Below are 25,112 nucleotides of genomic sequence, written 5' to 3'. Positions count from 1 at the left end.
ATCTTTCCATCGGTTGTGTCGGCTAGACCGTCGCCGCGCAGGTTTTCCAGTGAGTGCCTTTTGGGGAAGCTGTCGTGCTGGGATGTCTACTTTTTATGTCCCATATCAGATCATCTCGGTATGGTTCTTTATATATTTGAATACTTTCGCATTACCTTCGATGGACTCTTATCTGATAGGCGTTCCTTGCAAGTGACTGACGTGCTGTACCGGCCGTGGGTCGGCTTGGTTTTACCTGGGTTAGCCGCGCAGTATACTGGTGAGCGTCGCTTCTTCTTGGGGACATATGGAGCGGTTGCATATCTTGGAGAGAGGGTTGCTATTCAACATTCCTCGGACACTTTTGTCGTTCCTGCTCCTCCACCGCGTCACATGTTCAACGCCGCGAGGTTGGTAAACATGTTAGAGAGAGATGGTACCCTTTCGCGATCTTATACGATCCCTGGGAGGTGCTATGATGAGGAGCTACTACCGTTGTTAGCTCCAGTCCCTATACTGACTGAGGAGGTGGCAATATGATTTTCAGCTTTTACCTTTCGTTAAGTAGCCCCTAAGTAACGTTTTACTGGCTTTGATTTGCTTTTTTCAGGCTGGGCCTACTGAGTTCGTACCACCTCGTATGTCCATCCATTATCAGGGGACATACGGGCCGATTGAGGAGATGATTCCTCTGGCTCCTAAGGGTGAGCGCTTCGTGGAGCAGTCGATTCCTCGTCACCAGACTCGGGTAAGCATTTTTTATTTGAATATTTTTTTCCATATATGTTATGCATTATTACTAACCTCATTTCCTTGATAATTCTCGCGCGAGCTGGTCACGGCGATGGTATAGTGTATAGATGCCTTCCGGAGCTAGCTCGTTCGGATAAGGCATGTGCTACGTGTCGTCGTGACGACGCCATTCAGGAGGTAGTTTCCCTTCTTATTTTATTTGCATTACTGCTTCTATTTAGATTGTTTCTGACTTAGTTTCTTCTTGCAGGGTCAGCCCATTTCTTCTCGTACCCGTACGAGACCTGAGGTACGGAGAGAGCCGACGAGGTTTAGCTCGAGACGTCTCCGTATTGGTTCTGGCAGGGTGGTCGTTCTGAGCAGAGGCTGCCCGTACTGAGGCAGTGGAGGGCTCGGGCTCTTCCTCTGAGGGTGCACATGCTGCGCCGGTAGGCCAGGGAGAGTCTACCTCGGCTCTTAGAGGTGGTGGGATGTAAGAGGTCGGCTCGTCGTCGCAGCAGCCTCCGCAACCTCAGCCTCAAGTTGATCTTGGGTGGACAGGTCCTGTGCTGAGTTTTCAACCTCCCGAGGAGACTGGAGCTGGAGCTGGTGGAGAGGTTACTCCTCGTACGGCGCAGTTTTATGACATGATGGGTGTACGTCCTCCGGCGCCGTAGTTTATTCCTGTGCTTTTTTTATTTTGACTTTGTATAGAACTTTGCCTTTATTTAGACTCATTATTTAGACATATTTGTATATACATACTACTATGAGTTTATTTTAATTGACATTTATCTATAATATTTTCATTTTTATGTGTATGTTTGTGTGTGCAAAGAATTGTGGTACTTAATTTTGCGCAAAAAATTCGAAGAATAAAAGTAAAAATTCCGTCATTTTTATAATTGATGGAGGGTATCTGACTTTCTCCCCCAAAAAGAAAAAATGAAAAAATAAAAGTAAAAATATTAGATTTAAAAAAAATGTAAAAGTTAAGTCTAAATAAAATCCAAAAAATAATATAATTAATATGATTGATATATTAATTAAGAAGAAGGAAAAGATAATTTAGAAAAAAGGTATAAAAAGAATAAAAAAATCGTAAAGTCATTGGTCAGATTCGAATCAGGCAAAAAAACGCGGTTTTGAAAAGCTCATATGATAAGACACGTCAGCGCCATCTGGCGCCACGCGTTTTGGGTTAGCGCTAGGCGCTAACTCTTAGCTCTTGGCGCCAGACTCTGGCGTCAGGCACCAATGTCTGGCGTCTGGCGCTAATGAGCGCTGACTCCGAATCCTTTCCGAATTAAAACAGTGCCGATTTTGTGCATAAATAGCCCCCTGCCCAGCCGGTTTTCTTCATAATTTCATCCGATTAAATATAACCTTAGCTCTTGTAAAAATAATAATCATGTTTCTAGTCTCTAAAAGATTTACCAACTTCACTCATGAATGGTGTCGGTCTCTAACTGCCAATGAGAGAAAAGAGTTAGATGTTTTTCATATGGGGGGTATTTATGTAGTCAAGGGGGTAGATCTTGATGTAGACTTTATTCATACCGCCTTAATGTATTGGCATGTGGATACTCATTGTTTTAGATTAGGGTATGATGAAATTAGCCCTTTGCCGGAAGAATTTGGTGCTATCTTAGGCTTCCCTGCATTAGATCTTGTAGTAATCCCTAGAATAAATGAATATTATTATAAGGACTTTGAGCGCTTCTTTAATTTAAAAGACAAATATCTAACAAATGTAGTAGATGGTAGCATAGTTAATTTGAAAGAATTTGCTCACCATTATATTGATAGACCTTATTCTGAGTCTTTTCATGTTTATAGAAGAAGGGCTTTTCTTTTTTGCATGCTTAATAAATATCTTCTCACTAGTGGTAGAACTAATCAGGGTCAAGCAATCATATCAACTGTTTTGGAACAGATTAAATCTGGTGAAATCCAATGCCTTTCATTGTTGGAGAGACTATGCTTAGTCTTGATGAATTAAAGAAGAATTCAAAAGCACCTTTTTCGGGCTCTCTAATTTTATTACAGGTAGAAAAATAATATTTTAAATTACAGAAATAAAAAAACATATTTTTGTATAGTAATATTAATTTATTTGGCATTAATTTTTTTTTTTTTTTTTTTTACAGATGTGGCTAATGGAAAGACTAGAATTAATTAGTCCTCCAGACAATATTGAAAAGTACACTCCAAACTGCTTTGTGAGAAGGAAGAAACGCTTCTCTAAGATAGGGCGCCGTGAATGGAAGAAGGTCTTTGGTTCTTGCAATTTTGCCATCAAGTGGGTCATCCCTCGGTGGAAAATAGAAAAGATGATTGGTGTCAACAAGCAACCTTTCTGCCGTCTCCCAAGCTTATCCAGAATGACTTTTTATTATCCCTGCAGGGTAAAAACACAGTACGGCCAACTTCAAACAATTCCTTCCGGAGATTTTCGTCGTCCCTATTAATCTCCTGTCTTTCAAGAAGTAGACAAATTTGATGCTTATTTGAGCGCTCGACCTTTATGGGAAGTGATCATCCAAAAGGTTCCTCCTTCCTTGCCCAATGATGTGAAGAAGTGGCCACTGAAGAAACCTTCAAAGGACATGAAGAAAAATTACAGTAAAACTGATGTCAAGAGTCGTCTAGGTGACAAATTAATTCCCATTAAGGAACGCTTGGGTGAAAGAGTTGAGTTCAATACACCTACTATGCCTAAGAAGAAAAGCTCTACGAAGGATAAAGGAAAGAGAAAAGTTGACACTATACAGAAGAAGCTTAGGTAGAGAAGAAACATGGGGTCCTAGCTAAGGGAGAAACTATTTACTCCAAAATTGAATGTAGGTCCTCTAAAGGATGCTTACTAGCTAAAGTTATGGATGAAGAAGAGGATGCAGATAAAAATTTGAAGTGAGCAAAGAAAGAGAAAAATGATCAAAGCATTGCTTAAATTTCAATTATTTGACTTAGTTTTAAATTCAAAGTTAATTTATTTAAGCTTTATTTAAATTCCATCAATAATGTTATTGTTAATCTATTTTATTAATGAAATTGCAGCTTTTTTAATTAAATTATCTCCTTTAAATTTAATTTATTAAAGCTTTGAAAACTGAGAATTTAATTTTCTAGAAAGTTTTTTCGAGTACGGAAGTCGAAAATTTTCCTATAAAACACTGAAATATTCCTAGGTACTTTGCAGAAAAATTGCGTCGCACTTTTACGACTAGCGACGGCTGCGGCAGTCTAGCGTCAGGCGACAGGCGTTGTCGTTAGGCGCTAAGGTCCATCGGCTGGCACAAGTATTTTTCTGTGACGCTGATGTTTTGTCGATTTTCTATTAAATTTATTTTTAAGTCTGGGATGCGAGGTTTGAAAAAAAATAAAGTGGCCGCACTTGTAAAGGGTTGCCTATGTATCCTTTCTTAAGGAATCAGGCCAAACGTAGCTCACTTGAGTGTCCTACATAAGTAATTATGGGTAGTACTTTTTAAGTTGGTCAAGGTTTGTCATGTTCGAGAACTCATTGCCATCCATATAAGTCAATCTTGAGCGTTAAAACCTTTAATGCCCCAGTCACAGTAATCAATTGGTTCCTGAGCTCATTAACTTCCTCTTGAGTTGCCATTAATGTCTTAGCTTTCCTTTTACGAGCGATTGGTTTGTCGAAAAGTTGGACTTCAATAAAAAGGTCCTTCCTTTTTTGACCACGAGCTGTAAATTAAACCATTTTTGTTTTAATGACCTGACTCAAATTGACTTTAACTTTTCGGTTTGAAAGAAAAAAAAAAACCAAAAATAGGGTGAATATGTTTTGGCAAAAATAATGTATACATTTTTGGGGTTTATAGGGTTCAAACAAGTAGTTTAATTGGAGGATTAATATCCAACTTACCCCCCTAAAAAAAATGACGGAAAATACGCGCATACAAGACTCCCTTAGACATGGTCAAAGTGTGCATTAAATTAGTGTGTGCTTTATGTGGTGAGTTTAAGTGACATGCTTTGACTCTTGTGTAAGACCATGTGACTTAGTGCTTAGACTCGATTAATAACTTAACAAGGTATTAATTAATTGGATCGACTAGAAAACTACTCAATTAGACATAAGGTGATGACTCGAGCAACAAACCGAACTGTCGCCAAAACGACAGGACTGGCGCCTCTCTTTGCAGTGTAGCGCCATACAACAGGACTGTCGCCAGGCACTACGCTCCACAGAGTGGCGCTGTAGTTTAAATCTTGGTGCCAATACTGGAACGTCAATCTAAAACTGCTTTCGGTGTTATTACTCTACAGGGTATGCCTAAAGTCGTACTAAGTCAACTCTAATTAAATTATTAGACATTAATTATTCAAATTAATTAATTAATTAGGCAAAGTTCTTTTAGTCATAAATCAGTTTTTTTAACCTTAGCACAAGTCAAACAAACGGTTAGGAAAACACATAGAGGATGCACAACCAATAATGCACAATTATTCAAGTAGGCACAACATGATGCAATGAGTTTGCAACCTAACGATGGCTCTAGTTCTCTAAAGTTCGGGATATGGGTTAGTCAAGAGAGGGTCCATGGTTAATTGTCCACTGCGCGGAAGCCTAACCGTGAAGGGTTGGCGCGAGCGGATGGGACACCGCGAGTTTAGAAAAACTCGCTTCCATGGTTTGGTGAATTCAACATTCTCGGATGTACCCTTTGTTGCTCAGAGCGTTCAATCAGGTAGATGGAGCATGAATTCCCAGAGGGTTATGTCCATGTGCAAAACACATATGGGTTTTAGAAAAGTTAGAAAAACTCAATTAGGAAGTAGGATCGAGCAAACAGTGCTAAAAACTGGTCGAAATTAGAACGCATATTTCTGGCTCGGCATTGGAAGAACTTGGGGCCAGCAAACAGAGGCCAGCGCCACAATTTGGCTTTAGCGCCTGGCGACATAAACTGTCGCCTGGCACTAACGTCAAATTGTTGGCGCTAGACTCTGTTCCCTGACGCTAGTTCCTACATGCCTTAGCAGCTTTCTGTGCTCGATAAAATTTTCCAGTTTCGGTAGCATTATTTCGATCCTAGTTGTGAAAGATATTCCTCAAATTTACTACGTGTAAAAATCCTATGTTTTTAAATCATTACGGATGGTCTTTCTAATGAGATCTTTTTTATGCATATGACAATAATGTTGATCAAAATTACGCACATGAACTACTTAGAACTTTTTGAGTCTCATCCACTCATTATAAATCATTGCCAAAATAAATTTTAGGAATTAAAATAGAAATCCTCCCTGTGGAGTCGCCAAAAACCGTAGGGAATATTTCAAGCGTTATCCCTAGCTCGAACCCCACTGTGATCATACACTAAAGTATGGTGGCGTCCAAAGGGAAAGAAGATAGAGCAAAAGAGTTGCCAACAAGTTTTAGGAACTTGTAAACCGTTCACGAGGTGAAGGTTACACCCCATAACTCTTATATATTTATTGCTTGATCACACCTTTTATTCATTTTTAAAGAGAATTTGTACTTGTAATAATCACGCTTATATAAGATAATTGATAATCTTGTTTAGGGTTAATTTGATTATAATTCAAGTGATCGCCAATAATAGTTTTAGGGTTAATCTTGTTTAGTGTATGATCATAGTGGGGTTCAAGCTAGGGATAATGCTTGAAATATTCCCTACAGTTTTTAATTCCTGAAATTTAATTCGGCAATGATTTAGAATGAGTGGATGAGACTCGAAAAGTTCTAAGTATTTCATGTGCTTAATTTTGATTAACATTATTGTCATATGCATAAAAAAGATCTCATTGGAAAGACCATCTGTAATGAGTTAAAAACATAGGATTTTTACACGTAGGAAATTTGAGGAATATCTTTCACAACTAGGATCGAAATAATGCTGCGCGAAACTGGAAAATTTTATCGAGCACAGAAAGCTGCTGAGGCATGTAGGAACTAGCGTCAGGGAACAAAGAATAACGCCAACATTTTAACGTTAGCGCCTTGCATCTGGAAAATGAACCGTGATCCCTCTATTGACTAACCCATATCCCGAACTTTAGAGAACTAGAGCCATGGTTAGGTTTCAAACTCATTGCATCATGTTGTGCCTACTTGAATAATTGTGCATTATTGGTTGTGCATACTCTATGTGTTTTGCCTAACCATTTGTTTGACTTGTGCTAAGATTAAATAAATTGATTTATGGCTAAAAGAACTTTTCCTAATTAATTAATGAATTTAAGTAAATAAAGTGGAAGAATTTAATCAGAGTTGACTTAGTACGACTTTAGGCATACCCTGTGAAGTAATAATACCGAAAGCAGTTCCAGATTGACATTCCGAAAATGGCGCCAAGATTTAAACTGCAGCGCCACTCTGTAGAGTGTAGACTTTGGCGACAGTCCTGTCATCTGGCGCTACACTGCAAAGAGAGGCGCCAGTCCTGTCGTTTTGGCGATAGTTTTGTTTATTGGTCAAGTCATCACCTTATGTCTAATTGAGCACTTTTCTAGTCGATTCAGCTTATTTTTACTGGTAATAATACCTTGTAAAGTCATTAATCAGTCTAAGCACTAAGTCCCATGGTCTTAAAAAGAGTCAAAGCATGTCACTTACACTCACCACATAAAGCACACATTAATGTACACTTTGACCATGTCTAAGGGAGTCTTGTATCCGCGTATTTTTCGTCATTTTTTTAGGGGGGTAAGTCGGATATTAATCCTCCAAATAAATAAACTTTTTTGAACCCTATACTTAACTCCCAATAATTTATACCTTATTTTTCCAAAAATATGCACCTGTTTTTGCCTTTTCTCTTTCAAACCGTAAAGTCAAGGTCAATTTGAGTCAAGTTATTAAAGCAAAAATGGTTTAATTTACAGCGCGTCGTCAAGGAAGGAAGGTCGTTTGATCGAAGACAACCTTTTTATCCAAGTCCCACTTTTCAACAAACCCATTGCTTGTAAGAGGAAAGCTAAGACAATAATGGAAACTCAAGAGGAAGTCAATGAGCTCAGGAACCAATTGATTACTGTGACTGAGGCGTTAAAGGTTCTAATCCTCAAGATTGATGATCCTATGAAGCAACAACAGATAGACCTCATGCAAGAGAGTCTGAGCAAATTATCTAGCGACTATAAGTTTCAAGGGATTAGCTCACAAGGGGTCTTGGTGGACAAGGATATTCTTCCGCAGAAGTTCAATGCCAACGACATCCCGAAATTTAAAGCAATTGACAACCCATACTTTAATTTAAGAGCCTTCAAAACAATAATGAGTATTACATGTATTGATAAAAAAGTGTTTCCCTCCTTGTTTTCACTATCTCTCGAAACCGTTTGCCAACAATGGTTCTTTTCTCTTGAGAAAGAAAGAACCTCTACTTGGGAGTCCATAGTAAACACTTTCATTGATAGATAAAAATACAATATTCAAGTTGAGACTGACTATAGGGAACTTGAAATCCTCAAGCAGAAGGAGAATGAAGGTTTCGCCTCTTTCTTTAACAAATGGAGAGAAACCTCAGCTAAGATGATCGAGGTGCCAAGTGAAAAAGAGTTTGTAAGGTTATTGTAGACACCAAATGTGTCTCCCCAAAACTAAACCCAGTGATGAGTACCTTTCGCGTCGAATCATAAATGAATGAAGTGAAAGTGTGGAAAGTCTAGTGTTGCGGATAGTTTTAATTTCTTTTCTCTTCTCTCTATTTTTGAAAACTTATTTTAAGGAAAACAGCCAATACAGTTTGGTTGTTCCATGATATGGGTCCAATAGTGGTTTAGTTGGATGGGGCTTGACAAGAGCTTTCCAACGATATATTATAAGCCCAATTCCGATGAATATTGAGGAAGTTATGGCCAAATTACTGAACTGGGCCCGGTTTGAGCCTTATATGCGGCCCAATGATCTAGAGGAGGGCCTAATATAGATTTACCGTTCCTAATGCAATTAGGAATGGTTTTAGTCATTTAGATTCTTCTAGAAGGTTTTTTCATTCCTAATTCAATTAGCATTGATAAATTGACTTTTGTTGACTTTTCAGAGTTTTAATTAGAATAAAGAACATTTTTGATGAAAATACGATTTTATCCTCCTGTACGGCAATTTCTATCTGATTTGAAGAAAACGCATGAATTTCTAAATCAATGCCAAACGCCAGCTGTAGCGCATGGCGCTAGCATTGGCGTCTGGCGCTAATGTTGGCGTCAGGCGCCAATAGCCAGCGTTGGCGCCAACATCGTTTTATGTGCGCCAGAACTCTGTTTGGATATTTTATCTTTTTGGCTGATTTTCTCTATAAATAACGTGCTAAAAACTCTGTTTTCGATAACCAATCAACATTCATCTACAATCACCAGTTTTTATCAACTCTCATCAATATTTCTTTGATCTCTCTCTCTCTCTATTTTCTAAACTAGCCTTTTCACAAATACTAAAATTCCGCATTCATTAGACTTAGATACACCTAGCCATATTCAAAGTTGCCTTCGCCCTAGACGTGAAAGGTTGAATTTCTGAGGGTTTGGTCCCAAATCTCTCTTTCAGTTATTTAATTTATTTGTTTTGCTTATTATTTTCCTTGAAGTTACTAACGTTTGTATTTTGTTATTAGAAAGAGGTACGAGGCATCAAAGTAAGTATTTTAATGGTTTTTATTGATGTTATGATATAGAGTTCATGCTTAGGTTGTTATTATGATTTATAGTATCATGTATAGGGTAACTTTAATACTAAGTATTGTTTCGGGAGTTTTTGTCCCTTGGGAGAGTTACAACACTAAGACTGGATTCAGCAAAGGGCGCTTGTACCTGCAAAGCGAACGGACCGCCGGATGGTCGGTGGTCCGCCTCCGAAGATTAGCTTAGTAAGTATTAGGAGTAAAACGTGCGGGAATAAAGTTATCTTCTCGGATTCCAAGCTCAGGTAAGGTGCTGTCTGTTTCTTGAAAACGACAGCTCTGTAATAAATGTGAAAGTGACGTGTTGTCTCGTGTTGCGTGTATTCCTGTCATAAATGAAGGAACTGTCCCTATTTATAAGGTCTTTTTGAAAGGTATGCCCTCCCTAGGATCTGGTGACCTAGGGATTAGGTCACGCCGCAAAACGGCGCCTCAAGGTTTGGGCCCTTGAAGGCCGCCATTCCAGAAGCAATGCTTGAGTGACACGTGTTACTGAGCCCAAAAGGCTTTTGGGCATCTCTTAGGGTGACACGTGTCTCCCTCTTAATGGTCAATCATCTCAGAACGGGGAATTGTCTGCCTACCACGTGTCACCATCTCAAAGGTCCAGATGGCACCCCTTCTAATGACACGTGGCGGCTTCTGATTGGGCCACCTGGCCGGGTATAAAAAATACCCAAATCATTTGCCCCTCATAGGGGTCACGTGCATTGCACGTGACACCTGTGACAGGTGTCATCATCCTACTGACCGGATTTTCAAATTATATTTTGGGGGGAAAAATTAGGGTTTACCCCTTCTATAAATAGAAGGGTTTGACTCCCCTTTTGTTTTCACACCTTTGCGAATCTCGGAGAATCTCTGGATTTTTGACTTTCAAAGACTCTCAAAGACCTAAACTTATCAAGTATCCGACGCTCGGCTTTGTGTCCGTCTCTTTCAGCAAACCAGGCGTCTCATGGTACCTTCTTCTAAGGTAATCGCATGCTCTCTTCTTTTACTTATTCTTTCTTGCATTTTTTATTTATTAAATGGTTTCCCAAACGCACACGGCACGACCTAGGTTAGCGATCAGCCGGTCACCGGGGATGGCTGAATCTAGACTTAGCAGTGCCGAATGCTTGTTCGAGAGCTTTCCTTTAAGTACATCTCCAAATCCGACTGTGTATGTGCATCTGCAAGACACGATGGCCAGAACAAAAAAGAAAACGAGGAGATATAGGGCGGATGGTTCCTTTTACCATTCGGACAGTGAGATTGTCAACTCTGATGGCTCCATTAGGTTGCCTGCTAGTGAAAGTTTTGAGCACCCCCCAAACCCTTCTTCTGACATTCCCCAAACTCCACCTTATTACACTTCCCCTTCTTCAAGCGGCACCCCTAGTGATACTATATTGCGGGAAGCCGACAGTCAATACCAAGCCGATCCTTAGGAACAGGCGTCGAAGGAGAGTCTAGGGGAGGACCCTGCTGGCCCCAGCCGGCAATCCCCTAGCTCTAGGGAGAGCTCTGATGACGATTCGACGTCGTCATCTTCTGAAAATGCCTCTGTTACTTTAGAGGAGGCCCGAGCAAAGATAAGCACTGCAAGGGAATCCTTGTCAGTGGAAAAGGGGGAAGGCTGGGCGGAGCCGAGTGCTTCTAGGCGCTTGGAACGCGCCCCCTACTATCACCATGTCCCACAAAGTAAGCGGACTTCTATGACATCCGGTCTTGCCAATTTCAAGCGCAAGACCGTAATGGGTCATGGCTTTTCCTTGTCCGTTCCCAACAAGGATGATACAATAACCTGGCCGACCCTGGCCAGTTATAAGGACCAAGCATTCGGCTGCTACGAGGTGGTCTTCCAGGCTGGTCTACGCTTCCCTCTCCTTCCGGCCGTGAAGAGAATACTAGACGGATACCAACTGGGTATCTGGCAACTTGTCCCGAATTCATGGATTAATATCATCGGGTACGTTGTCGCATGTGAAATGTGGGAGGTGGATCCCAGCTTTGAGGCATTCGCCCACATGCATTATCTCAGTCGAGCGCCTACTAAGGGCGGCGAATGCTGGTACACCTTGTCCACCTGCAAGGGGTACATGATGGCAGTCGGCAAGGAGAACAAGTGGAAGGACTGGAGAACAAAGTTCTACGTAGTCCATTCCTCTGATAGCCGACTGAACCATAAATACAATAGGTGGAACAAGGATCCGCCCCTCCTGGCTGGTAAGAGTGCCTTGCCCCCTCTCCCTAGGCGGGCCTAGGAGGAAATTTTTGACCGGGGATTGTTCAAAGTGTTTGTTCGGACAAATGAGCAGGGGGAAAAAATACTCGTCCCCCAGAGCTACATTCCCCTTTACAAGTGGCTGGAAGATGGGGTGTTCTTGGCCGCTTGTGGGCTAGGCTCTGAGATGCCGAGAGGTAGTTGGCCATCTGATTTTATGCAACTTTTAAATTGCTTTTCAATGTTTGTTTATAAAGTTTAACTCCTGCTGTTGGTGCAGACAAAGCTATGGAAAAGGTCTCGGCAATAAGGAAGCCGACTGATGTCTCTGCAGCAATGTATCGCTCGAACGTTCTTAATCGAGCGAATGACGAGCAGAAAAAAGTCGGGACTCCAAGGTAGCTGTTTATAACACTTGGTATATTTTTCAACAAAGGTTAATTTTTGCCCGCCTGTTTTTCTGACACCTTTCATTTTGCTAATGCAGAGTGGTTCTACAAGGCCCTCTCCCTCCAAGCAATCCCAAACCTAAATCCAGAAGACTGGGGCTGGTGATGTGAGTGCATCCGGCAAGAACCGGAAGCACATTGCTCACAAAAGAGGACGGCTCTACTCTCGAAGCTGACAGCGAGGTCTGCAAACCGGATGCTACTCAGGCATCGAAGGGTGGCTTTAAGCAACCCAGTACTGCTGTCGGCTCATTAGGAGAGAAGAGGCGTCACGGGAAGGAGGAGGAGGTTCAGCCGGACGGTATAGACCGCATCTTTATTGAATTTCAACATCAAGATAGTTCCTTAGAATTTTCTTGACTAACGTAATTTTGCAGCTACTTTGCAAAGGCCGACTGTCGTCAAGATGGCCAAGGAGATGCTGAGGGCGCTTGACCTAGAGGACAAGGCATCCATAAGAGGAGCCAGCACCCTTAACTTGGATGCCATCTTGGGGAACCTTTGTGAGGTAAAAAGTTAGCTTAATTTTCTTATTATTTAAGCACATATCCGACTGGTCTTTACCATTCGGCTCTATTCTCATTTTCAGGCTTTACAGCGCATCCAAGGCTAAAAAGGCCAATCTAGGAGAAGTCTAAAGAGGTAACAACCGCTAAAGCTCGAGCCGAGTCCGCCTTATACCGAGCTCAATTTGAAATTGCTCAAAATGAGCTTCTGACCCTTAATATGATGTATTCCCAGGCGGATGCCAACCTGCAGGTAAAGAAGGACCTGGATTCGGCTCGCTCCAAAATCATTGACCTCAAGGCCAAAATTAAAGGTCTTAAGGAAAAGCTTGAGCCTCTTCAAGAGGCCAAGAAAGAGGCCGAGAGGGCCAAGGAGCGGGTTGGCCGCCTGGAGGTGCGCCCGGCGAACCAGGAGAAGCAGCTGAAGGCCAAGTTCCAGTCCCGAGCTGAGGAGGAGAGGGTGGCTGTTGTCAAACAAATGATGGAGGACTATGAGGCCATTATGCGGATGGCATGGGAGGCGGTACAGCCGGGTGCTGACTATAACACCTAGAAATCAAAGTTTGATTTAGCAAACGAGGATTTCAATGCTGAACTTCTTCGCTAATCTCAAGAGGAGGCGAACAAGGCTGATGCTGAGGGCGAAGAGGCCGGCTCTCCTCATCAGGCTCTTCTGGGGACAAGGAGGGGGACGAGGAGAATGATGAAAATGCGGAGCGGTTGACAGGTGATGATGCGGCTGCCAATGTTGATAACTCCCCTACCTCTTAAGCTTTTTATAAGTTCTTTTTGCGGCCAAATGGCCATTTATCTCACCTTCCGGCCTGCGTGCCGAGTACATGTGTATCTTTATCGACCGAGGGGTCGGGTAAATTAATAATTTCTCTGGCTTTGCCAGCAAACAATCTTACCCAGTCGTCTGGTGGCGATTAAACTTTTTAATTCAAAATCATTCGGCCGTTTGGCTGAAGTAATTCATATTTTTGTTCTTTAAATTTTTTCATTGCATGTTTTTTGGCTAAGTATTATAACCTGTATATCATGCGAATGTTCTTGCCCCTGGACGGATGTCGAGTGGTTTCGGTTTAGTGGATTGATTGACTTAGAAATTATTGATAATTAGAAGAGTATGCATGGTTTCTAAGTGAATCAATCACTATGGTGATTGCCCCAAACCACGCGACAGACAGCCATCCGGAGCTAATGAATAATTGTTTTCATTCGGCCATTGGCACAAACGAAATACAAAATTCTTGACTTAGCAAATTTGCTAAAAAGAAAACCTTCGCCTGTTCTGCCCCAAGAGCTAAAAGCAGGCGCATCCGGCCATAGGCCTCGTCGAGATAAGATGCTAAGTTTTAACTTGGTCCTAATTTTAATTAAGAATAATAATCCGCCTGTCTTGCCCCAAGAGTAAAGAACAGGTGCATCCAACCCACAGCTCAGAAGAGTAATCCGCCTGTCTTTCCCCAAGAGCAAAGAACAGGCATATCCGACCTACAGGTCTCTTTTTTAATCTGCTAAGTATTTTAGCTCGTTTTCTTCGTCAGTAATAGTCTGCCTGTTCTGCATTTGAGCAGAAACAGGCGTATCTGGACAAAGGCCTCATAAGTTAACTTAACTTGTAGATTAGCAAAAAATTTCCGCCTGTCTTGCCCCAGAGTATAAACAGGCACATCCGGCTTAATGCCTCAATAGCCTCTACTTATGAAACAATGACCCTTTTCCGACTGTGCTGGAACAGTTAGAAAATTCTGGCCTTTTAGATTTCACTTTCAATTAAATCAAACGGCTGCGAAATTGAATGTAGTTCCTCTAAAGGATGCTTACTAGCTAAAGTTATGGATGAAGAAGAGGATACAGATTAAAATTTGAAGTGAGCAAAGAAAGAGAAAAATGATTTAAGCATTGCTTAAATTTCAATTATTTGACTTAGTTTTAAATTAAAAGTTAATTTATTTAAGCTTTATTTAAATTCCATCAATAATGTTATTGTTAATCTATTTTATTAATGAAATTGCAGCTTTTTAAATTAAATTATCTCCTTTAAATTTAATTTATTAAAGCTTTGAAAACTGAGAATTTAATTTTCTAGAAATTTTTTCGAGCACGGAAGTCGAAAATTTTCCTATAAAACACTTAAATATTCCTAGGTACTTTGCAGAAAAATTGCGTCGCGCTTTTACGACTAGCGACGGCTTCGGCAATCTAGCGTCAGGCGACAGGCGTTGTCGTCTGGCGCTAAGGTCCATTGGCTGGCGCAAGGATTTTTTTGTGACGCTGATGTTTTGTCGATTTTCTGTTAAATTTATTTTTAAGTCTGGGATGCGAGGTTTGAAAAAATTTAAAGTGGCCGCACTTGTAAAGGGTTGCCTACGCATCCTTTCTTAAGGAATCAGGCAAAACGTAGCTCTCTTTAGTGTACTACATAAGTAATTATGGGTAGTACTTTTTAAGTTGGTCAAGGTTTGTCATGTTCGAGAACTCATTGCCATCCATATCAGTCAATCTTAAGCGTTAAAACCTTTAACGCCTCAGTCATAGTAATCAATTGGTTCCTGAGCTCATTAACTTCCTCTTGAGTTGCCATTAATGTCTTAACTTTCCTTTTATGAGCGATCGGTTTGTCGAAAAGGTTGACTTGAATAAAAAGGTTATATTTGATCAAACGCCCTTCCTTTTTTGACCACGAGATGTAAATTAAACCATTTTTGTTTTAATGACCTGACTCAAATTGACTTTAACTTTTCGGTTTGAAAGAAAAAAAAACCAAAAATAGGGTGCATATGTTTTGGCAAAAATAATGTATACATTTTTGGGATTTATAGGGTTCAAACAAGTAGTTTAGTTAGAGGATTAATATCAAACTTACCCCCCTAAAAAAATGACGGAAAATACGCGCATACAAGACTCCCTTAGACATGGTCAAAGTGTGCATTAAATTAGTGTGAGCTTTATGTTGTGAGTTTAAGTGACATGCTTTGACTCTTGTGTAAGACCATGTGACTTAGTTCTTAGACTCGATTAATGACTTAACAAGGTATTATTTAACTGGATCGACTAGAAAACTACTCAATTAGACATAAGGTGATGACTTGAGCAACAAACCGAACTGTCGCCAAAACGACAGGACTGGCGCCTCTCTTTGCAGTGTAGCGCCAGACAACAGGACTGTTGCCAGGCACTACGCTCCACAGAGTGGCGCTGCAGTTTAAATCTTGGTGCCAATACTGGAATGTCAATCTAAAACTGCTTTCGGTATTATTACTCTATAGGGTATGCCTAAAGTCGTACTAAGTCAACTCTAATTAAATTATTAGACTTTAATTATTCAAATTAATTAATTAATTAGGCAAAGTTCTTTTAGTCATAAATCAGTTTTTTTAACCTTAGCACAAGTCAAACAAACGGTTAGGAAAACACATAGAGGATGCACAACCAATAATGCACAACTAGTCAAGTAGGCACAACATGATGCAATGAGTTTGCAACCTAACGATGGCTCTAGTTCTCTAAAGTTCGGGATATGGGTTAGTCAAGAGAGGGTCCATGGTTAATTCTCCACTGCGCGGAAGCCTAACCGTGAAGGGTTGGCGCGAGTGGATGGGACACCGCGAGTTTAAAAAACTCGCTTCCATGGTTTGGTGAATTCAACATTCTCGGATGTACCCTTTGTTGCTCAGAGCGTTCAATCAGGTAGATGGAGCATGAATTCCCAGAGGGTTATGTCCATGTGCAAAACACATATGGGTTTTAGAAAAGTTAGAAAAACTCAATTAGGAAGTAGGATCGAGCAAACAGTGCTAAAAACTGGTCGAAATTAGAACGCATATTTCTGGCTCGGCATTGGAAGAACTTGGGGCCAGCAAACAGAGGCCAGCGCCACAATTTGGCTTTAGCGCCTGGCGACATAAACTGTCGCCTGGCACTAACGTCAAATTGTTGGCGCTAGACTCTGTTCCCTGACGCTAGTTCATACATACCTTAGCAGCTTTCTGTGCTCGATAAAATTTTCCAGTTTCGGTAGCATTATTTCGATCCTAGTTGTGAAAGATATTCCTCAAATTTACTACGTGTAAAAATCCTATGTTTTTAAATTATTACGGATGGTCTTTCCAATGAGATCTTTTTTATGCATATGACAATAATGTTGATCAAAATTACGCACATGAACTACTTAGAACTTTTTGAGTCTCATCCACTCATTATAAATCATTACCAAAATAAATTTTAGAAATTAAAATAGAAATCCTCCCTGTGGAGTCGCCAAAATCATCAATCATCTCAGAACGGGGAATTGTCTGCCTACCACGTGTCACCATCTCAAAGGTCCAGATAGAACCCCTTCTAATGACACGTGGCGACTCTCGATTGGGCCACCTGGCCGGGTATAAAAAATACCCAAATCATTTGCCCCTCATAGGGGTCACGTGCATTTCATGACAGGTGTCATCATCCTACTGATCGCATTTTCTAATTATATTTTGGGGGGAAAAATTAGGGTTTACCCCTTCTATAAATAGAAGGGTTTGACTCCCCTTTTGTTTTCACACCTTTGCGAATCTCGGAGACTCTCTGGATTTTTGACTTTCAAAGACTCTCAAAGACCTAAACTTATCAAGTATCCGACGCTCGGCTTTGTGTCCGTCTGTTTAAGCAAACCAGGCGTCTCATGGTACATTCTTCTAAGGTAACCGCCTGCTCTCTTCTTTTACTTATTCTTTCTTGCATTTTTTCTTTATCAAATGGTTTTTCAAACGCACACGGCATGGCCTAGGTTAGCGATCAGCCAGTCACCGGGGATGGCTGAATCTAGACTTAGGAGTGCCGAATGCTCGTTCGAGAGCTTTCCTTTAAGTACATCTCAAAATCCGACTGTGTCAGTGCATCTGCAGGACACGATGGCCAGAAAAAAGAAGAAAACGAGGAGATATAGGGCGGATGGTTCCTTTTACCATTCGGACAGTAAGATTGTCAACTCTGATGGCTCCATTAGGGTGCCTGGTAGTTAAATTTTTGAGCATTCCCCAAACCCTTCTTCTAACCTTCCCCAAATTCCACATTATTACTCTTCCCCTTCTTCAAGTGGCACCCGCAGTGATACTATACTGCGGGAAGCCGACAATCAATACCAGGCCGAGCCTTAGGAACAGGCGTCGAAGGAGAGTCAAGGGGAGGACCCTGCTGGCCCCAGCCGGCAATCCCCTAGCTCTGGGAGAGCTCTGATGACGATTCGGCGTCGTCATCTTCTGAAAATGCCTCTGTTACTTTAGAGGAGGCCCGATCAAAGATAAACACTGCAAGGGAATCCTTGTTAGTGGAATAAATCACTATGGTGATTGCCCCAAACCACGCGACAGACAGCCATCCGGAGCTAATGAATAATTGTTTTCATTCGGCCATTGGCACAAACGAAATACAAAATTCGTGACTTAGCAAATTTGCTAAAAAGAAAACCTTCGCCTGTTCTGCCCCAAGAGCTAAAAGCAGGCGCATCTGGCCATAGGCCTCGTCGAGATAAGATGCTAAGTTTTAAATTAGTCCTAATTTTAATTAAGAATAATAATCCGCCTGTCTTGCCCTAAGAGCAAAGAACAGGCGCATCCAACCCACAGCTGAGAAGAGTAATCCGCCTGTCTTTCCCCAAGAGCAAAGAACAGGCATATCCGACCTACAGGTCTCTTTTTTAATCTGCTAAGTATTTTAGCTCGTTTTCTTCGTAAGTAATAGTCCGCCTGTTCTGCGTTTGAGCAGAAACAAGCGTATCTGGACCAAGGCCTCATAAGTTAACTTAACTTGTCGATTAGAAAAAATTTTCCGCCTGTCTTGCCCTAGAGTAAAAACAGGCACATCCGGCTAAATGCCTCAATAGCCTCTACTTATGAAACAATGACCCTTTTCCGACTGTGCTGGAACAGTTAGAAAATTCTGGCCTTTTAGATTTCACTTTCGATTAAATCAAACAGCTGCGAATGCTGCCTTAGCATTCGGTAGCGCCGCTTGATGTATTCGTAGAGCAATGTGCCACACTAATGGGAGATGCTTCTCCTCAACAAATTCGCCCGAATGGACGTCGCCGGTTATCTGACTCCTGTTGGAGCAGACGGTCATACTCGTTTTAGAGCAGACTGTGACCGTTCGGCCTCTATTTGTTTATTAATATCTGGCCATTGGCCTTAAAATGATTTTATCTAGCCTTAGGCCTTTTAAAGAATTAAGCTAATATTCGTTAAGTGTTGGCATAAACTTAAAGAATTTCGTAGGAACGACTTCTTTAAAGCAGTCGGCTCCTTCAGAGAGATTGGGGCGTCTGCTGTTGGGACAAACGCTTTCTAAATACATTGGACGTCTATATTTTGTATAGGCGACGCTAATAAATAAGACAAGTTGAGAAATGAAGGCATATTCTCATTAACAAAATTCGAATTGACAAAATTTGAGGTATTTACATTCGTACTTAGAAATAGTATTTTTTCAAGTTATCTACATTCCAAGTTCTAGGCAGCTGCCTACCATCTGGTTCTTCCAAGCGATAGGTGTCGTCTCTTACTTCCTCATATATTCGGTAGGGGCCTTCCCAATTTGGGGTTAGCTTTTCCTGCTCATTCGCCCTACCGACTGCCTCTATTTTCCGTAGCACAAAGTCCCCCACTTTGAGAGGATGCTTGTGTACTCTTTTGTTGTAAGCCTGTGTCATTCTCAGACGGTAAATCTCATGGCGCAAAGCAGCATTGCCCCTGCGCTGTGGAAGTGAGTCCAATGCCAGCCGCATGGCTTCCCAGTTTACTTCTTCCCAGAGTAGGCTCATAGTGTTTAATGGGCAGGACAGCTTCTGCACCATACACCATGAGAAATGGGGTTTCTCCAGTCGCCCCTTTAGCAGTCGTTCTGATGGACCAGAGGACGTGTGGTAATTCATCCGCCTAAAGGCCACCAGCCCGTTCAATTTTCTTTTTAACCCCGTCTGAGATAAGCTTGTTAAAGGCTCCGACCTGGCCGTTTGCTTGAGGTCAGCCGACTGATGCAAAGAAGCTTGAGACCCTTTGGTCTCCCAGCCAAGTCTTGAGTTAAGGCGTCTCAAATTAAGGACCATTGTCAAAAACCATAGACATGGGCACCCCAAAACGAGTGATAATATTCCTCCAAATGAAGGAAATGACATCTTTTGTCTTGATGTTTTTGACCGCCTCCGCCTCTACCCACTTGGTAAAGTAATCCACAGCTACCAATATGTAGCGTTTGCCGACTGGTGCTGCTGTGTAAGGCCCAAGTATGTCCATGCCCCATTTAGCAAAGGGTATTGGGCTGTGGATGGCCGTCAGGTCTGTGGCCGAACGATGGATGAGCTTGCCAAACTTTTGGCACTTGTCACATTTTTTGACCATTTCCATGGCATCGGACTCTAGAGAAGGCCAGAAATAGAGCCACTTGGCCTAGGCTGCTAGGGACCTGCCGCCTATATGGGAGGCGCAGAAACCCCCATGCAAATCTTCAAGGACCACTTTACCCTTCTCTAGGGTAAGACACTTCAACAAGGGTTTCAAGAAACAAGACTTGAAGAGTTCTCCTTGTCTCAGCTCGAAGTTTTCCGCTTTCTTCTTCAGAAAAGCCGCCTCCTGGGTGAATTAGGGAGCGTGCCGTCTGCAAGATAAGCTCGGATGTTGTCCATCCAGGTAGAGCTTCGGTCGAGAATTCCAATGAGGTCTTCATTAGATATACTTCTCTTTTCCATGACCTCCCAGAAAACCGATCGAGGCGTTTCACGGGAGGCGGATGATACCAGTTTTGACAGAGCATCCACCTGATTATTTAAAGATCTGGGCACTTGGGTTAGGTGAAACTCCTCAAGTGTCCCGACTTCATTTTTAACCGCCTGCAAATATTTTATCATGACCGGATGAGTGGCCTCGTACGTTCCATTGACCTGGAGTACGACTAGTTGAGAATCAGAGCAGGCGTCAATTTTCTTTGCCCTTGCCGCCTTGCAATACCGAATGCCGGCTAGCAGGGCCTCGTACTCGGCCTTATTGTTAGAGACCTGGAACTTGAACCGTAGTGTATATTTGTACTTATCTCCGTCAGGAGATTGACAGATAATCCCTGCACCACAGCCGTTCGCAGTGCAGCTCCCGTCCACAAACACTTTCCAAACCTGGTTAGTATTGTCCGGTGCAACCGGCCTTGTCATTTTAACAATAAAGTTGGCGAATGCTTGCCCCTTTATTGCTTTCCTTGGTTCGTAAGTGATTTATATTCCTTGCATTTCAATCGCCCATTTAAGCATTCGTCCAGAAGACTCCAAGGTTGTGAGTGGCCGCTTGATCGGTTGGAAGGTATAGACCTTGAAAGGAATTGTGTCCTTCGAACAAGTGTATTATTCTGATGGCGGGTTCAGAATTATTAGAAAGCTAATATATTCAGTAAGGTCAAGTGATCGGAATGCCTGGGTGGATGCCGCTTCCGATCAGTAATATTAATATAATTAATATTACAGCTTAATCTTGACTGAACCCTTCGGGTCATACCCAAGCAAAATATACGAACCAACTCGACGAATTAATTCGGAAGAAATTAATTCGTCGCCCGAGTGTTAAATATTTAGACGTCGGAAATTCGAGCTTAGAGCGTCGAAACCGAGCGTCGGAAGTCGAGTCAAAAATATTAAAGAGACAAGACGGCAAATTAGTAATAAATTAACAATGACCAAAATACCAATAGCATCGGAATCCCAAGTGCTAGGGGATTCGCCGAGCTAGCAGCCCGCACCATGTGCGAGACATGCTAGCAAGGCGTGGCTAGCAGCCCGCACCATGTGCGAGGCATGCTAGCACAGCATGGCCACCAGCCCGCAAGCAGTGCGTGGTGTGCTGGCGTGCGCTGCTACTAGCAGCTCGCACATGTGCGTGGCTAGCTAGCAGCGCCCTCGGCATCAGCAGCCCGCACTGATGTGCGTGGGCGTGCTGGGCCAAGCTGGCAGCAGCTAGCAGTCCGCACAGTGCGAGGCTAGCTGGGCTGTGGGCCTAGGTCGGGTAGAAAAGGGAAGCTAGTAAGTATGCTTGCTTTTTGGTGTGGACAAGTGTCACAAGAATAGGAAGGAGTGGGGAGCAAGTATGGTCCCCTCCTCTCCAAGTAGTACATACTCCTCTTTACATATGACTAGGACACTTGTTGATTTATTACTTGCTTATATATTTAATTTAATTTAGCTTTAAATTAATTTGTGGAATTTCATGAATCCCACATTGATGGGATAGAAATTCCCACTCATACTTTCCTCTATAAATACCAACCTTGGGATTTGGATTAAAGTGCTTGAGTGGGAGTTAGAAAGAGCATTCCATATTTTGGAAAAACTTTTAAACTCCATTAACACTTGGGTTTTGGTCGGACCTTGGTAACTCCAAGGTAGCGGATCTAAAAAGTCATGTTCGTCCTTTGTGGGTTGATACCATTGGAGGCACGGCATTTGCGTTGCTCAAGGCTTTCAAGTAAGAGCCCGTTTTGAGAGGGCGAAGCTCGCTTCAAGGGTATGATTCGTTCTTCCTTTTCTTCTGTTTATTTATTTATGCTTTATGGTTTTATTAATTACGAGTGGTTCCTTGGGTCGGGGTTGTTTCCGCGGTGATTCGGACTCACTAAACCCCAACAGACCTCTACCGCATGCGCCAAGAAGTAGGGTTTTAGCTTCTTGATGGCCATGTAAAGGGCAAGGCCAAAATTTTCAATCATGGGGTACCGAAGCTCTTCGTTCTTGAGAACATGGATAATGAAATACACCGGGAGCTGGATGTCGTCTCTTTCAGCTAAGAGAACGACACTGAGGCCATGATCAGAGACGGCTAAATACATGAAGAGCTTCTCTTTGGGCAAAGGGCTAACAAAACTCGGCAAAGAGTGCAAATGAGTTTTCTACTTTTAAAAGGTCGCCTCTGCATCGTCCCCCCATTCAAAGTTGGACTTCTTTTTGATTGCCTGGGAGAAGTAGAGACACTTGTCGCCTAACCGACTGAGGAATATCCCCAAGGCTGCCAGGCAACCTGTTAACTTTTGCACTTCCTCCACAGTACGGGGCGACTGTATGTCGATTACCGCTTGTATTTTCTCAGTTTTGGCCATTATTCCCCTTTGGTCAATCAAAAATCCGAGAAACTTCCCAGAATGAACACCAAAGACACATTTTTTTGGGTTTAACATGACCTTGTGCTGCCTGAGTGTGGCGAATGTTTCTCGGAGGTCAGCAAGATGATCCGCCTGTTGTTTGGATTTGACTATCATGTCGCCAATGTACGCCTCTACATTCCTTCCAATTTGATTAATGAAGACCGTATTAATCATTCGTTGGAAAGTAGCAGGCGCATTCTTCAAACCAAACGGCATCACCGAATAACAGAACAACCCCTGATCAGTGACGAATGCCGTCTTTTCTTGATCTTTTTTCCACAGGGGGATTTAATGGAAACCTGAATAAGCGTCCATAAAACTCATCAGGGCATGTCAGGCTGTTGAATCGACCAGACTGTCGATCTTAGGAAGTGGATAGCTATCCTTTGGACATGCCTTGTTGAGGTCTGTGTAATCAACACACATGCGCCAAGTTCCATTCAGCTTTTTGACTAACACAACGTTAGCTACCCACTCAGGGAAATTGCACGGCCGAATGAACTTGGCGTCCAACAGATTTTTAACTTCGGCAACTGCCGCTTGCACATAGGACTTCAGCTGTCCTTTGTCGGCCAGACGGTCGAGCTCCCGCTTGAGACTGAAGCAGTCGTTCGTGTCATGGCCGACATCCTCATGGAAATGGCAATGGTTGTTTTTGTTCCGATTTTCAGCAGAACCCTTCATAGGGGTAAGCTTCTCAAGAGTCATCCGATCCTTAGTTTCCAAGAGGATGGAGCAACAGTCCTTGTGGAACTCGTACATTGGAACGTACGGTTTCCACTCTTTTTTCTTCTACTAGGCCGGTTGATCAGAGTTATCAATGGCCCAGATTTGTTTTTTCTTTTTTCTCTCTTCTGGCTTAGGAGCCGACTGAGCAGGCCGACTCTCCTTCTGTCGGTCGGACTTCTTAGGGTCCAACTGCTTATTGGAGAAGCAGAGTTCGGCCGCCTATATATAGGCTTCCGCCTCTCGTAAGGCTCCATGTAGAGTGAAAATTTGTTTGCGGACGAGTTCATACTTAAAAGTAGACCCGTCCTTCAGACCCTTAAAGAACTCTGTGAAGGCGACCTTATCAGACAGTCTATGAATCTGTATTCGTACCAGATTGATTCGCCTGACATAGGAACGCAGGCCTTCTCTATCTCTCTGTTGTACATTGCCCAAATCAAGGCTTATCTTTTTTGCAGGGATGTTCATAGAGAAGTTTGAAGCGAACAAGAACGCAAGCGTCTTGAAGCTATTAATAGAACCAGCCGGCAGATTGCCGAACCACTGTTGGGCTATGCCCTTCAGGGTGGTTTGAAAGCAACGACACCATGCGACATCATCCAACCCCTGTAAATACATGAGGTGGGTGTATGCTGGCAGGTGGTCTTCTGGGTTGGAGGTCCCATCGTAGGCTCCAACCAGAAAATTTTTAACCTTGGCCGGCTGTTCGGCTTCGGTTATTTCCCTGGAGAAGGCAGAGGGTTGATCTCCAAGGTGTTGCAGCCTAAGCTGCCAGTCCATCGGCTGATAACCGTATGCCGCCTGGCCTCCAAAGAGGGCAGGCTGCATGTAAGGTAAAGTCGGCGACTGGTACAATGGCGGAGCCATGTACTAGGCCGACTGGATCACATGAGGACCAGACTGAACCCATGGGCTGCTTGCTGGGGTCTCATGTACACACTGGGATTACCTCACAATGGTATTCCGAAAGCTATCATGGTAGGTCGACGTTGAAACCGACTCTAATAGCTGGGTCTTCTTCTACTCAATATATTGTCGAGCATCAGAGAATGTTTTCTTGCTACCATCCGGTTGTATGTGCCGAATGGCTTTACTTGTGCCTGTTTCTGGGAAACGGAGCCTGGTGAGGTCAAATTGGGGTCGAGCCTTCTCCGTAGGGGCAGGATGAGGAGTCGGCTGGCGGTCTCTGACCGACTTTTGTTTGCCAGCTTGGGCTGGCTTCTTGGCCGACTGCTCCTTTCTAGGAGTAGGCGACTTCTTGGAGGCGAGTTGTTTGATTTCACCCCTGAGACTGCTCAGGAGTTTCATGAGTTCATCTTGAGTGACGGGAGTCGATCCTGCCGCTTGGGAAGGATCACCCGTCCGCACCGAGGGTTTCTTTGGCTGACCAGCAGTTTTGCTTGGCCCCGCCTGGTCAATGTGATGCTCCCGCTTTTCCCTATTGCGGATGCATCTTGAGATGAGGGACCCGTCAAGATCCACATAGGTTTCGACGTCAGCGTCGTCCCCTAAGTCATGGTCCGTCTAGACCACTATGTCTTCTGGAGGCCGATTGGTCTCAGGATTCGGTACAGGGACTTGTGAAGCCATCTCTGAGTTACCCTCCCAACAGATGGCGCCAAATGTTTCAGGGGTTTTTGTCCCTTGGGATAGTTACAACACTAAGACT

This window comes from Chenopodium album, chromosome 5 (assembly GCF_948465745.1).
Source record: "Chenopodium album chromosome 5, dcCheAlbu1.1, whole genome shotgun sequence".
NCBI classification, from domain to species: Eukaryota; Viridiplantae; Streptophyta; class Magnoliopsida; order Caryophyllales; family Amaranthaceae; genus Chenopodium; species Chenopodium album.
Note: the sequence above shows the minus strand (reverse complement) of the source record.